Raw genomic sequence first — 15,342 nt, 5'->3', positions numbered from 1 at the left:
TATGCTAATACAGAGCAAAGGAGAATGATATAGAAGACAATGTGGTAAAAAATTTCACAACCCCTTCCTGGGGCTCCTTCAGCTCCACTTTGCTTTCCAGTGGGAGCAAAAGGAGGCTGTTATCTCATCATTTGTACAATGCAAGTCCAGCCTGACTGCACAGGTTTCCATATTGAAAGAATTATATACTTTTAACTTGGAGAAATGAATACATGAAATTATACTTTTGTAGAGCCATAATTCATAGAAGCACCAATCACAAACTGGGGTGCTGCAAAGCAAATAACAAAGACTCTTGACAAAGCTGGAGATATGTTTCAGTTCTAGTAACAAAAGACAACACCTGTTGAAGATTTACCGAACAACTGATGCTTTATTAGTAGGAAAAGCAACATAATGACAGTGATAAAAACACATTTACCAATCATCAAAACTATTCACTGAACATATGGTACTTCTCAGTACAATCATCAACATTAGGAGTTACAGTGATAACAGATTAATTACTCTGGATCATGTTTAAAGCAAGGCTGTTCATTCACATTCCTCAGTTATTTCTCATTATACATCTAGATAAACATTATAGTGTTTGGAATCAGTGGCAACTGCTGGTAAATGGGAACACTGTGAAGGGCTGTGGGTACATTGTCTAAGCTGCTTGACCCTTTTTATATAGTTTGAATTTCTGAATTTTTTAACATTTGCTTTAGAAATTCTAAGTGGGATTTTCTGTTTTAGTTTATGTTCCAGTTTCAAACTTAACTGTTGCATTGTGTTCATACTTCAAATCTGTATTTGCTGTCTGCTTCAAGTACAAGGACCAAAAATTATCAGAGTCACAGGTAGGTTTTTATTCTGCGGAGTGGTCACATTTTGAAAGTTAGAAATACTGTCATATGGCTAGTCTGCTCTGGAAAATGTGTTGCTGTTGGGGACAGGGATGAAGAGTCTTTGAACTGACTAGAAAAGTCAAGGAGTCATCCCAGAAGGCATCTTGAATTTTAAGCAATGTTATGCTACAACCAAAGAAAAACCAGTAATTACAGATTCTCAGACTGTTCAAAACCTCAGCTTGGATGCTCAGTTTAGGCATCTCATATCAGATCTTTAGACAAGTGTGATTTTGGAAAGCACTCCAACACAGTGCAGGAGCAGGTGCAGTTTAGCCTGCTCACAGAAATAAAAAAATATAAGTTATCCTGCTGTGGTCTTCAGGGTCCACAAATGTACCTGATGCATTGTTGCATCTCTGAGGTTACCACCAAAGATCTGCCCCAATACTCAAGACAGGCCCAATGCAAAAGCTGCAGTGTTTAAGCTGCACCTGAACCAAAGGATAGCTGGAAGGAGGAGCTTTCTCTGGTGGCATCCTCCTGGCCACCTGTGCCCTTGACTGACTCTATGTGGCTTGGCACTGGTCAGATCATACAACAAAACAGCCCAGGTTGCTGAAACAACCCTTAAGAAAAATTGCACTCATTTGAATGTGCTTCTCTTGGGATCAGAGAAGTGTTGGAGCTCTGAACTTGGGTCAGCTGTCTTGAGAAAGACAGACTTTTTCACTGCTTACTAGGTCAAGGCTGAGGCAGCAGTCAGAGGGCACTTGCACTTCTCCTTCTCTTTCTCCCGTGGGACAACTCAGGGAACCATGCCAAAGAGTTGATCCAAGCCACAAATAATATAAGACAATAAATAAATAATTGGACAGAGGGTATTTTTAGCTCAGGAAAGCTTGTTGATTTGGTTCACCATGGTGCTCCATGCATTGGAAACAGCTCAGAGGACAGCAAGAAGGCAGAAACAAATAGTCAAGAGAAAGAGCTTCCCTGCTTGTGAAGCTGCAGAGGGAAACAAACTCTGAAAGGGGTTCAGCTTGGTCCCCCAGGACCGCCTTTTCCCCCCTGTACTGTGAGCAGAGAGCACTTTGGTGGTTCTCTACCAAAAATGTCTTAAGCTACATGCAAAACCACTGGTCCCCTCATCACATCCTCCATCCAGTAAAGAGTAGCTGTAGATGAGATGTTAGTTACGATCTGAAGAGTGGAATAAAGAGGGCTGTTTCTGTTAAGAAATCAGCAAACAGTATGTGGCTGTTAGAGTATCAGTCAGAACACTTCAGTGAAGCTTTCTCCCTCATGCACAAATTTCTGTTTGCGCTAAGAGATACAAGGGATCTAAGTGCATCCACAAAGTGAACTTCATCATACCAGTATTTACCAAGTGAGAACCTGGGTCGTAAGCAGTATATGCTGAGCAAACAAAACCCAAATCAAACAAAACAAGGTAAATCCCTGCAGCAGTATTACTGAGCTCAGGCAAAGGTGCAGAATAATTTTCCAACTAGAACATTTGAAAAGAAAATAAAATGACCTGCTTGTATCTGATGAATAACACCATTTCTGTAATTTCTTTGCTTATGGAAACTGTTCTAAAAAGATACATGCTATAATTATCTGTATATAATATCCCAGTGTGAATGCCACTCTGGCCAGAGGCTAAAGCACAGACAATGAGGTGCTCGCCTTGCTCCACAGAGTTTTAAGTGGGATGTGCATGCTTGAGTGGATGGAATTTATTACGATTTAACCTCTATTGAACTCAACCTACTTGTCCTCTAAAGGACAGATTCTGATGCCACATGCAATACATTCATCATGTAATTTTGTTTCAATGTGTAGCAAAGCCAGCACTATCCAGGCTTAGGAGTCAGTGGTGGGCATGAATACTTTCATGGTACTGCTGGAAGTTACAGTAGCATGTACCATATAATATATATTCTATGTGGACACTTACACATTTTAGCTAAAAGGGAGAGCAAAACATCCAGGGTGAGAACATCCCTGACCAGTAGAAAAGCCAAGATCCAGAAATGAACTTCAGGGCATGAGCTGACCCCTGAAAGATGAAAGCTTTGCTTTTATCTGCGATGTTAATATAATAAAAACACCACTGGTCTGGAAAGTTTTGACACAGAGGGCATGTCCCAAGAGGCTGCTGTCTGTGGCAGTGCTGAGAGCAGGGCTGCATGCTGGGAGTGCAGATCCCACCCCAGACAGGGTGATCTCCTTAGATCCTTAGTGCCCCAGCCACCACTCCTGTGGAATGGGGGCAATCCAGAATTTCGCGAGGCAGCATCATGGGATTACCACCACGAAGCATTTAAATTCTATGTGATATAGATTTTAGCCCACATGCCACAATTCCTAAATGACAAAGTGATGTTGATCTTGAATCAGTTGCAGCATTACCTCAACAGACAGCCTAACAAAAATTTAGATATTGCTGAAATGACCCATATGTCAGGCGCTGTATAAGACAGTAGCAATCAAAGGGCTCAGGAAAGAGGCACACTATACTGACAAATGTAAACTCATTGAATTTAGTGCTTATGAAAAGCACAGGGTTGGCTGTCCTGGCTACTAAAACCTTCTGTGTGTCCACAGACATGCTTGCTCCTCCCCTTCTCTGCCTCAAACTTGGACTTACAGGAGTATTTCTTGGTGATGCAAACTGGTTCACCCTCTGCAACCCTTTGCTCCTTGGCCACTTTTTTCTTGTGCAGGTTGAAGCAGTAGCATGAAACCAAAGCATTTCCTAAATGGCATTTTCCCCAAGTAATGGTAGGGAGACAGAGGGCATCCATACAGCTGTAATGCTAAGCAACAATATTTTCCCAAATCCAAACAAGCTCAGATTAAACAAAATGCTCCCTGCAGCAATTGCAGAGATATAAGTAAAATCTGTTTTCATCTTTTCCCCTGAAAATACTGAAATCCCAAGCCTGTCATGCATATTTGCCCTAGACTTGAGAAAAACCCCAGAGAATGCTTTGAAACCAAATTATCACCAATCCTTAAATCACCCTCTGTTTCTATCCATGTTTAGCCTGTGTTAGTCTCCCTTCAGCTCTGATAGACACATCAAAATAATAACTCACAAAGACAATTTCAGAGATATGCAAGTCCATTTCCATGCTTCATATGTCACTTAGAACTATATATGCCCTAGTATGATAAATGTATGTACTTTTGCATGTTTTCTAGCCATTACTGACAATAACACAAAACTTGTAGATAAGGGATATTTGTTTAATCTGACAGTGCATTTATAAATGTTCCTCTTCCCCCACTCCTTAGCAGTAATTTCACTTTTGATTGTTTTATGTACTTAATGGAAGAGCAGTACCTTGCTGGGTGCTTGGTTGGGATACAAAGCTGCCACTGAATGCCTGGGGAGATAACGCTGCTACTGGGTGTGCTACCATCAGTGCTGCCCACACCCAATACACCTTCATCAGAGTGTGGGGGAAAAAACCTTCCAAGTGCACTGGAATAACTTTATAGGATATATTGCTCAATTTGGGTCCGTATGAGCAATCACACCATCTCGACCTTTGCCCATTGTATGCCCTGGGTAATTCCTGCACAACACAGAGAGGATCCTGGCCATACTCTGCATCTCCATGATCTTTCCTGGGGGAAAAACTGTTTCCCCTTTATGAGGACCTTCATCTAATAGGTCCTCTGAAATTAAATGAGGATGCTGATGCTTGTCATTTAAGCATAAATATGCATATCAGCTCTAAGGGCAGGTCCTCCACATCAGGTATTTTTTTAACCACCTTCAAAGTACACACTTACAGCATACACTTCCATACACAAAGCATACACTTCCATACACAATGGATCCACATAACCTGCAGTAGAAATCAGCAAAGTGCAGCTTACTAGCTGTCAAATGATCAAAATAATGATATTTAAGCTTATAACAAAGTACTAGAACAGACAGGACATTTGTGATCATGACTAACCTATTAGAAAGAGAAAGAACCTAAAGAAAACAGGGTATGAAATATCAGAGGTTGGAATAAGAAAGTGACATTACATTTTATGTAATCAATCACTCAAACAGAAATATTTCTTATATTCACAAATTTCTCAGCTCTATAGAGACAAGGGATGGGGAAACTACCCAGTATTGCTGGGCTGAGTATGTTTAACGCACTGAGTAAGAATTTCAAGAGGGAGGAAAGTTCACGTGACACAAAAGGAAAACCAAATCTACTGCAATGTGCCATGGGAAGTTATGAAAAGGAAAGCTAGGAAATAGGTAAGGAGTACAAACAGTGCTCACATGCTGGCACACATTTTCCCTCGAGAACAATTTTTGCAAACCCACACAATGCCTAAAAAGTCCAGTTTCAGCTTAATGACAGCAACATTTGGGCACTGGAAATTCTTCTGCAGAAGATAATGATTTTGCACTTATCCAAATACTTTTATTTAAAACATTGTGAAAAACAACCTCGTGGCTTTAGTAAGTTCTTGCTCAAACAGTGTGGTTTAGAGTAATGCATTTGCTGAGATTAATTCCAGCTTTTAGACACACTGGGACCAAAACAATGACAGAGCTCTTAAAAATACTTAGATGGAAACTGTAATTGCAAAAATTACCAAAACTAACGCCCTAGTGGAGAAAAAGAATATGCCTTGAGGGAAAGCTTTCCCAGATGGTTTCTTTTTTCTATTTACTTGACAAAACCAACTTTTCCAGATAAATGTAATTTTAGGTTTCCTTTCCTGACTCCAATTAGGAGTGGAGACCTGCCCATCAATGTCAAAAGTCACATCCTAAATTGCAAAAGATGGAGGCCTCATGACAGATGGTCTGATTGCTGGTGTGTGCATTTGCCTGAAAGAACAAATAATCACATACAAATCAACTTGCTTCTGGATGAAGACCTCACCAAAGTCACAGTATTTCTGACAACAAGGGATTCAACCTTATTAATTCCCCATGGTGCTTTTTTTTTCCTCCCCAGTATAATTTACTAATATTTTTTTTTTCTTCTTTGTTGCCATTATTTAATTCTGCATGTATGTTTATTAATCCTCCAGAGATTAAGGCCAGACCAGGATGTGCTGAAATCAGTCTTTCCACTGGCTTCAAAGTGAACTGGATGGGGGATTAAATTCTTCTCTTGCTGATGCCGATATAAATTCGGAGCAAGTACATGGACAGGATGGACTAACCCTGATTTAAGCTTTACCCTCTGAATGTCTTAGGATAAAACTGTTGTTGATACAGATATTTTCTGTAAATACAAGCAAAATTTTAAAGAAACAGGAATTGTCACCTTGCAATTTTCTACAGTTTGGGGAAAAGGCGATTTCACAGTTAATTTACAGATTTACACAAAGGTGATTTACAGTTTGATTTCCAAAGATGAATAATAGATGGGAATTTTGAAAGAGGGTATTTCCACTGAGGTACAGAAAGATAACCTGAATTTAGCTCAGTTTTCTTCACATGTTTTTGTCAGTGATCTCTAAGAAGACTTCAAATCACTGCTGAGGATTCCTGCAGATGACACAAGCATTGCTGGTTCTAAATAATAAAGAGGGACAGATGACCTGCACAGGCTGGTTTGTATAATTTAGGAAAATAAGCTCCTTGAACAACATTACATGAACTATAGCCAAAGGCTAGGTGTTACATCAAAGACTGCAGAACACATAGTAGGCAGAAAATGGGGTTCTGGGATGCAATTGCTCTGAAAAAGACTTGGGAATAATATGAGGTGACCAGAGAGAGAAACCAGGATCCACTGTGTCCATCGGTGGCAAAATGCTGAAGGAAGGGAGGCAGGTGCTGGCATTAATTCCTAGTGGTGCCCCAGCATGCTCCGAGGGTGGTGGCCTCTGCACTGGAGGGCTCTCCTCTCCCTGCAAAGCAGGTGCCACCTGGGGCAGCTCCCACTCTGGTACCAGGATGTTCCCCTCAGGCTTCAGCTCTTCTCCAAGCTACATTTCAGCCCACATCCCTGACACATGGCCAGTGATTAGTGCACTAGGATTTTGCCTTGACTTTTGCAGGCTGTTTTTTGAGAATGATGGCTGGAAAGTCAAGCTCCCCAAGATGTCCTCCTCAGCAGCTGGGGTGCTGCTGTTGGGTTGCTCTTCCCACTCACACCCTCTGGAGAGGCTGATACAAAGGTAACTACAAGCTTGCATGGGGCTTTCTCTTTTGAGCTATTGCTCAAGATTAAAAGGCCAGGTCTATTGCAAGTGCAATAACTAATGAACTTAAATAATGAGTAGTTTATAAATGGTTTATAAATATTAGACACAACACTTAAAAAATTTTGTGCAGAAAACCACAGAGGCACCTTCTCCCCTTTTTAACCATATTTAGAGAAACTCAAGCCATACTGACTGTGCTCTGTGAAGTCAGCATGGACTCTGAGATCTCCCATGAAGGTTTCCCATGCGGGCCCAATAGAGCAGGGTGATGAGCTTGGCTCTACAAATATATCAATATCAGGATGGGCAAAGTGATGAGTTCATGCCCTAACTTGCCATTTTTGGACTCACTGTTCCCTACATACAACAGAGCACCTGAAGCTGGATGCTATAGTGTGCAAAATGGGGCTCTTCAAGACAAAATGCCAACTGCAGCTTAGACATTCAGGTGGTGTACAGCACAAGGAAACACCACTGAGTGCTATGGAAAGGAACGAGACTTTGAGAACCACTGAGGAGGAAATTAAGGAGGGGGTGAAAGGCAGAGTTGGTGGTATATTGGTTATGCTGCATGGAAGTTCTGCCATCCTACTTATTCTGGGTCCCCCAAGAGAAAGTGTTGCCCATGCCTGTGTTTTAGAACAGTGATCTTCATGCTGTGTGAAATCTACATACTGACCAAAGCAAGTTTGTCTTGCACTGTACTGTGTGTACCCAAACAAGACCATGCAAAGGGCAATAGACTCTGGTGTCAGTCCAAGCAGCTCTGTGCACTTCAGTGGCTCATTTCCCCCAAGGATTGGTCTGTCTATCAGGTAGCACAGGCCCTGGCTATAAGTCCATGGCTGCAGTCCTGCCACCCTCCAGCTTCATATACTAGCATATCTACTATGTTCATCACAAAAAAAAACTGTGTACATCCACTGGGCAGAGCTCTGAAGTGTGAGAAGAACTGTCACACAGCTCCATTCATGGGAGGTTCAGGCCCTGGGAAATGGCTCATAGAAATGGAATGGTTCTCCTGGCATCCATGGTGAAGTTTGTATTATTGTGTTGCTGCAAGGGGTGTAAGCAGTCTGCAATAGAGCACAACAGAAACAGCCAAGAGACCTCCAACAATGGGCATGGCTCACCAAGCCATGAATCCGGTGGCACATGTCTGGTAGGGCTGTGGCACCTTAAGATCTACACCAAGATATTTGGGAAAACAAGTAGATGACAATGGATAAATAAGCCTGTGTTCTATGGTCTAAAAAACCCTACATTTTTCATTGTTGTTTGTTCTGGCAACATCTATGAAGCAGAAGGATTTAATAGCACAATAAAAAGAAACTGAAGATGCGTGGCCGCGAAAATTTGGGATCAGTTGCTAGTTACATCAGCACTGAATTGTTTAAAATCATTTCAAAATCAGTTAACTTGAAAAACGAGAGTTAAAGGCATTAAACTGTGCTGTGAATATTTTAGCATGTGGGATTTCTCGAGACACTGTAATTGCATATTTCAATTTGTACCTTCCAATGAAAAAAGTCATATGTTTTTCTTTATTTATATTAAATCAAGTCTTATGTTGAAGTAAGCTCTGGTTCTCATGCACTTATTTCTGAACCCCCTGAGGTGTAAATTCTGTGTGAGCACTCACACACTGGCTCAAAATGGACAAGAGAAACCAACTATAGCTGATGCCAAGTAGAACACTAAAAGCTTGCTATTACAAATACAACACATCCTTATTCTTTTCACCAATAAATATATGATTACACAGACACAGACATACACACACACACACACACACGCACACACACACACGTAGCTCTCCCAGATAAGCAGACAGACATCTCCAGAGATGCAACATATGTGGAGTACTGCTGAAACACAACAGTAACCACACAAGCTTCATTTGCTGCCTTGCCCACCTCCATGATAACCTCATCTACTTCTGTCTGTGGTTCTGCCCACTGAGGACATGGGAAGTGCTGCCAGCACCCACGGTGAATGCTGCACCGAGCCTCTGGGCCTGCACAGCTGCATCAGTCCCAACGCTTCCTCCCAAGCTGGTCTACAGTAAGTTCCAGCCTCCTATGGAGTCAAACTGGAAAGTTACAGAAAGATCTATGTCTCAAAGTTCCCTACGGGACATCTTGTCCCTTAAGAATGAGATCACCTTCTCGAGCAAGACTAAAACAAGACAAAAACTGCAGACAGGACCAAGATTAACAGTATTTACTGCTTCAAACAATAAAAGGTACTGTTAAGTTACTACTCTAGCAAATGTCCTGTCAATTGAATACAAAAAACAAATGCAAGCTGATAAAAAGCTTTAAAAGTTTGTTTTCAACAACTGTGTATTCATGGGAATAAATGCTAACACTTACTCTAGGGCTTTTAGATGAAATTTGGATATTTGTGCTTGTTGACAAGCAAGCAAGTTAATACACGCTGCTGAGGTTGAAGAGCCTCTAGTAATATTTAAGTTTAAAAGGCATAGCAGAAGAGCATATTACATGTAAATGAGGATCATCTTCTGATCTTCATTTAAATCTTGACTAAAACTCAGTGGAAAGACTGCTATTGAAATGAATGGGATCTGAATCAAGCACTTATTTCACTTAATTTAACTGTGTTAAATTTAATAAATGAGGTAAATAGACTTTCTACCACCCTTTATTCTGGAAGGAGAAGAACTACAATTACATTTTGAAAGCCCAGCTAAAAAGCCACAAAATGTTTTAATAGCACCTGGGTAAGTTTTGAAGATGAAGAACAATTTATCTTCAAAAGTCTGGGGGAAAAAAACATTGAATTTAGTTGTTACTATAAATGTTGCAAGTTATAGCAAGTGGACTTCTTTTAGAGCTGGTCTTATTTAGCAATAGGGAATCTCAGTTACATTTAATGCCAGCGTTCAGTTTCTGTGAAGACATGTAAGCAGGTCTGAACACTATAAAAGGTATTTGAAATGGATGATTACAGTATGTTTCATGCTGTTCAAACTCTGAAGAAGTTCTCTCTCCATCTCATGATTTGCATGGTTTCTTCCTCATGTCTTTTCACCCTTTTCAGCAAAGCAAAAGCTCCATGGCTTAGTATGGAGCCCAGAAAATCTGCAATCTGAATTCCAGAAATATAATATAATATTGGATAAAGCTCTCTTAGACTTCTATGATCATAATGTCCATTCATGCAGGTCACAGAGAAAAAACTTCAGACTTGTTTGTTTGTGGTTTTTTTTTTTTTTAAATTTGTATTTGAAAACACTAATGAAGCAAATATTGAAAATGGGTAAGTGAAACTTTTTTCTCTGAGAAGAAAAAAACTTCATGTTTATCAAAAGGCTGTGCCTTGTATTGACCTGTGTGTCTTTTAAGGTCAAATTATTACTTCACATATACTCACAATTAGTTACTGTTTAATTGTGATCAGTTTCAAATCATAATAAAGATGGCTGCAGCTGCTAAATTTGGTTCTGCAACTCCTTTGTCCCTAATGTTTGAGGGATGGTCTTTCTGAAGGACCTTTTCCAAGCAACAAGGCAGGAAAAACAACGCACAGCTTTATCAAACACGTCACCCCCGCTATGAACAAATATGAAAATCTAGAAGATGACATAGAGATAAGGATTAAAAGAAAATCCGCCCTTACATAAATGACACAAACCTGCTTTAGCACATTCCACCCCCTGCAGAAAAATTTGCCAGAAAGAAACTACCCCATCAGTTCAGTGAACATGGGGAATAAATGTCTTCCTGTATACAAAAAGCTGGTAAAACGGCTACAACCTAAGCTCCAGCACAGAATGTGAAAATGTTATCAGTAGCAGACGGTTGGACTGTGCTTATCTTTGCCAAAAGTGTCTTGAGGGTGGAAAAAATGCCAGAAACTTTTTACTAGTGTGGCAAAATGCATGAAGAGACATGAAATGCAGAGAAGACTGACTGCAGATTTCCTCCTGTTCCCATCTGCTCTTCTGTTCCTGCAATGTTTCTTCTGCGAAAGATTGCACTCAAGTTTTGATGAATGGAGGAATTTTTGTTATCCATTGAATTTGGTTTTTCTTTTTTTCCCACTCTGACTAGAAATAATCAGCTTTTACCTTTTACTATATTACAATTTGGAAACTCGCTGCTGTACATGGGTCTGCAGCTTTTTTTGTTTCCTAGAAGAAAACAAAGAGAAACAGAGCTGGGAACATCCCAGCGCAAGCTCCAGCACCAGCATCCCTGCTGTGGGGCATCTCAGCAGTGTTGCAGGAGGATTGGCCCTGCTCATCTGCCAAGCACATATGTTTGTTACTCCAGTGCTGCTAGGATGCCTTACACCTTCCAGAATACCTTCTTAGGCACCTGCCTAAGAAACCCACTTCCTTGACTTCAGCTTTTTGTGGGAAGAAGTTTCTTGAACAGCAAGACAATTTAAATCACATTCTAATATATTTCTGGTACATTGCTTAGAGATGCCACGTTTTTCTCTAGCCCATCTCTTTGGTGGAAATTCAATGAAAGGAAGGGCTGGTGGAGTAACAACCTCAGAAGATATTAGAGGCAAACAATGTTAAGATTTGAGATCCATTACTCCAAGAATTTGCATGCTTGAATCTTCCAAGGATTTTTATGGAGTACTAAAACTATGAGTGGAAAAAATTATGCGAGGCAGGCATTTATGTACCTCAGCTGAAAAAAAACAAAACAAAACAAAACAATCACACTTTGTTTTCCAGAAAATGACATTAACTTCAGCAAGATCTGTCCTTGGCCACTGCATCCCAGAAAGTTTCCAAAATTGCAAAATGGTCACCTCACACAGCCAACTCTCCCACTCCACTGCAAAGCTGCTCCCTGCCTTGTGCAATATCTTCTGATAAACCTTACTAAAACCAGAGCCACCTTATCTGGGAAAAATGACACCTACCAAGTTTTTAAAGCCATAGGTCTGTTTGGCTGTCTTTGATGCATTTGCCAGTCTTCAATCACTATCTATCTATCACTTCATGGAGGAGCTGCAGCAGCTTTTGTGAGCCCAGTAAACTGCCTCTCTGCAAGTGATGAAATGCTACCAGCTCCAGAGAACAGAGCAGCTTTGTGTGTTAGCAGCTTCATGTTTTAGCAGCTCTGTGTTGCCTTTGTCCTCATGTCCCAAAATGTGGAAACAAATACTCATAATGAACAAATAAAATTATTTCTTCCATGGGCTAGGAAATGAACTTTGCAGTGTTGAATGTGAGACTGTGTAGTACTACATTGGATTGTATGGCCAGTCTTGGAAAAATAAAGCAGAACAATCCTGTTCTCAATACTAGAACTAAAGGTCTGCATTACAAAACTTCAAAAGATTTAGACAGATTTTCCAAAGCAGGAATAGGAGTTTGGCATGTAAATCATACAGCATGCCAGTGGGAGGTGGCCGTCAGCACTAGCTGTTGAAAATCCTCTCTTTAAGATGTTTCAGCACTACTGAAACAAAGATGGAAGTTTTGTCACTAAGAAGTTAAGTTTTCAAGACCTACTATGCCTCTATGAAGGAACATTCTGAAAGAACAAGAGCCTCCATTTTGCCCCAAGTGCAACATCACTGTGTTGATATCAGTGTTGCATGAGGGCATTGACTTCACTTAGTTGCACCAGGTGGCTGTACCTTGGAGCAGTATCATCATTTTTAAGCAGAATGCAAAACAGCATTAAAAATAATGGTAAAATAAAAAAAAAAAAATAAAAAAAAAAAAGAAAGAAAAAAAAAAAGTTGGGCTTAGAAGGGACAGAAAACAGCTGCTGGTAGATGCATTACAGCCGCATTCAGCTTACAAGCTCCCCAAAGGTTCTGGTACAGGAGTTAAGCAACCCCTTGGGAAAATTGAGCTTCTGATCTGGCTATGTTATACAGCTACAGGATGTTTCTGCTGTCACCAGGTTTGCTTTTACGAGACAGTGCCTGATAGAAGGGGTTTGTGTTTTTTAGCTCTTGGATCTCATAAATGAAATTACTGAGTTCTTTCAGAGCTTTGCCAAAATAAGTTTCCATTAAAAGTCACAAAACGGTCTATGGAAAGTTTCTGCTATGCTTTACTGAACTTTCCCAAAAAATGGCAATGCAGTTTATACTTGTGGGAAAAAGCTCCGGCAGTGTGCATCTATTCCAGATAATGTGCTACTAACACAAATTATGAAAGAAAATGTAGGTCTCAGAGTAACTCAAATGTGGTCTTTTAGGGTGTTGCTTTTTCCTCTGCATGTTGGAGTCCATTGTTCCAAAGAGGAGTCCCACAACCCTTGCAACTGCATCTCACAGGATGTGACTGATATGCTCTGCCAGATGCTGGGACACAGCAAAATATTGTCCTTCTGAAACCTCCTGATTAAGGTTGTACTTTTGTGAGGAATTAATCCTACCCAAAAATGTCGGGATGCTCATGAGCACCAAACATATTCTCACCTGTTCCTAATAACATATGTCTTCAAGCATGCAAAACAGTCTGTCCTTCTTTTTCCATTTAAGTGCATTTATTTAAAAATTTGGCTTTCCATCAGGAAGGGAAAGTAAGTTTTACACTTCTGGAATACAAAACTCATCAAATGAAAAATCTGCATTGGCCTAGATCAGCAACCACGTAAAGATGAAGCTGCTGAAGCTGATGGTGATACTGCTGCTTTTGAAAATTCTGTATCCCATTCTTTTTGGTTTCAAGCAATTTTTTTAGATTCAAACTTGACCATAAGTAATCAAACCCTATACTACAGAACTGGAAGGCTGCCTCTTGTTGGAAAGCATTTCACTGTATCCATTATGTGAAAACTTATGGAGAAGCAACAGGATTTCAGAAGCAATGACAAAATGTGCACATCTCTCAGACAGGGCACTGGAAACTTATTTTTTGCCTGCTTTTAGTAAAGAGATGCTATTAGATCAGTGGTTATTACTGCAAAAGTGGATTATCTCATTCATTCTAAGGCATAATTTTATGTGCTTCCTCAACCAGAGATTTTCAATTTGTGCTCAACACCACCCTGGGAGATCCTGGATTTTTTTCACACCCATGAAAGCTAAATAATGAAAAGCAGGCTTACACTTGCTAGAGAGTTCTGTACCCCACCTCCCTTAGAACTACTGTGAGTGCTTGCATATTGAGCAATGCTGGAAACCACTGGTATGCATAAACTGTGAACTCCTTTAAAGCACCCCCTACCACTGCCTTACCCCCTGCACCCCCCCCCAGCACTGTATATTCACACAAACATACATATATGACATATATATATATGTGTGTGTGTGTGTGTGTGTGTGTATGTATTACCTGGCCTCTTGATGCCACCATAAGTCTACCTGAAGTACTTAAAGGTGAGACTGAACTGCGGGAGAGGGGTGGTAGAGTATTACACACCAATTTCCAGTCTCTCCCTGAGCACGAACAGTGCCTACCACTGTCTCCCATAAAGTCTTGTGTACTTATGCACAGATCCCTTAACAAGAAAACACTTCCAATCATGCAAATGCTTACAGGAATCTCCCTATGGAGGCACTGCCATTTCTTCCTCACTTATTTTCAAGGAATATATGTCATCAGCCTTAATTTAAGCAGATAAGCAAATAAGTTTTTTGATCAGATGAATAAATACCCCTCTAATTGTGTAATGAATATCCCGATGCTGAAGACACAGTGAGCTAGAAGTGCTCTTGAGTGCCTCAGAAAACAGAGACTTGGTACATTTTATAGATATGTATGATACTAACACAATGTTGACTGAGTGAAAACCAATCCTGTCTCAATTTCCACAGGAGTTTATCATGACATAACCCAGATAGTGTAACTATTTCCTTGCTATGATGTGAAAAATTTCTTTCCTTGTTCACCAATTGGCTGGAGAAAAAGGGTGGATGGGGGAGTTACGTGGGGATGTAGAGCATTATGTTCTGCAATGACAACTGCCCAAGTTAGTGCATTAATTATTTCTCAGCACTATCATGTAACAGTGTGTCTCTAAATAAAAGTAGTCAGCATATTTATCAGTGACTTAAAAATGTACTTTATCCTCTGTGGCACAATACCATGACTCAAAACAAAGTCTTGAATTCTTCAGCCAGAAATTTTTCATCTAGGGTCATGATTGTCTTGATTAAGAAAATAGAAAACATTTTTGTTTGGTTATTTGGTTTTTTTTTTTTTTTTTTTTTTTTTTTTAGGAAAGCACAGTTTTTTATTTAGTTCAGTTATGAGATAAGATATTTACTACTGAACATGTGCTACAAATATATGACAGAGCAATAAAGACGATTTAATAGCCTGGGAATCTCTTGCTCAAGAGGGCTAAGAGGTCAAAAGTTATGGCTT

The 15,342-nt window shown here is 40.1% G+C and overlaps 1 protein-coding gene across 3 annotated transcripts in view; it reads right to left on the bottom strand.

Annotated features, from left to right (window-relative positions):
• EGFR (epidermal growth factor receptor) overlaps positions 1 to 15,342 on the bottom strand; it is a 157,943-nt gene that overhangs the window by 50,840 nt on the left and 91,761 nt on the right. The gene's annotated exons all lie outside the window — the stretch shown is intronic.

Source organism: Vidua macroura, chromosome 1, assembly GCF_024509145.1.
Source record: "Vidua macroura isolate BioBank_ID:100142 chromosome 1, ASM2450914v1, whole genome shotgun sequence".
Taxonomy (NCBI): domain Eukaryota; kingdom Metazoa; phylum Chordata; class Aves; order Passeriformes; family Viduidae; genus Vidua; species Vidua macroura.
Note: the sequence above shows the minus strand (reverse complement) of the source record. Positions and strands in the feature narration are given on the sequence as shown.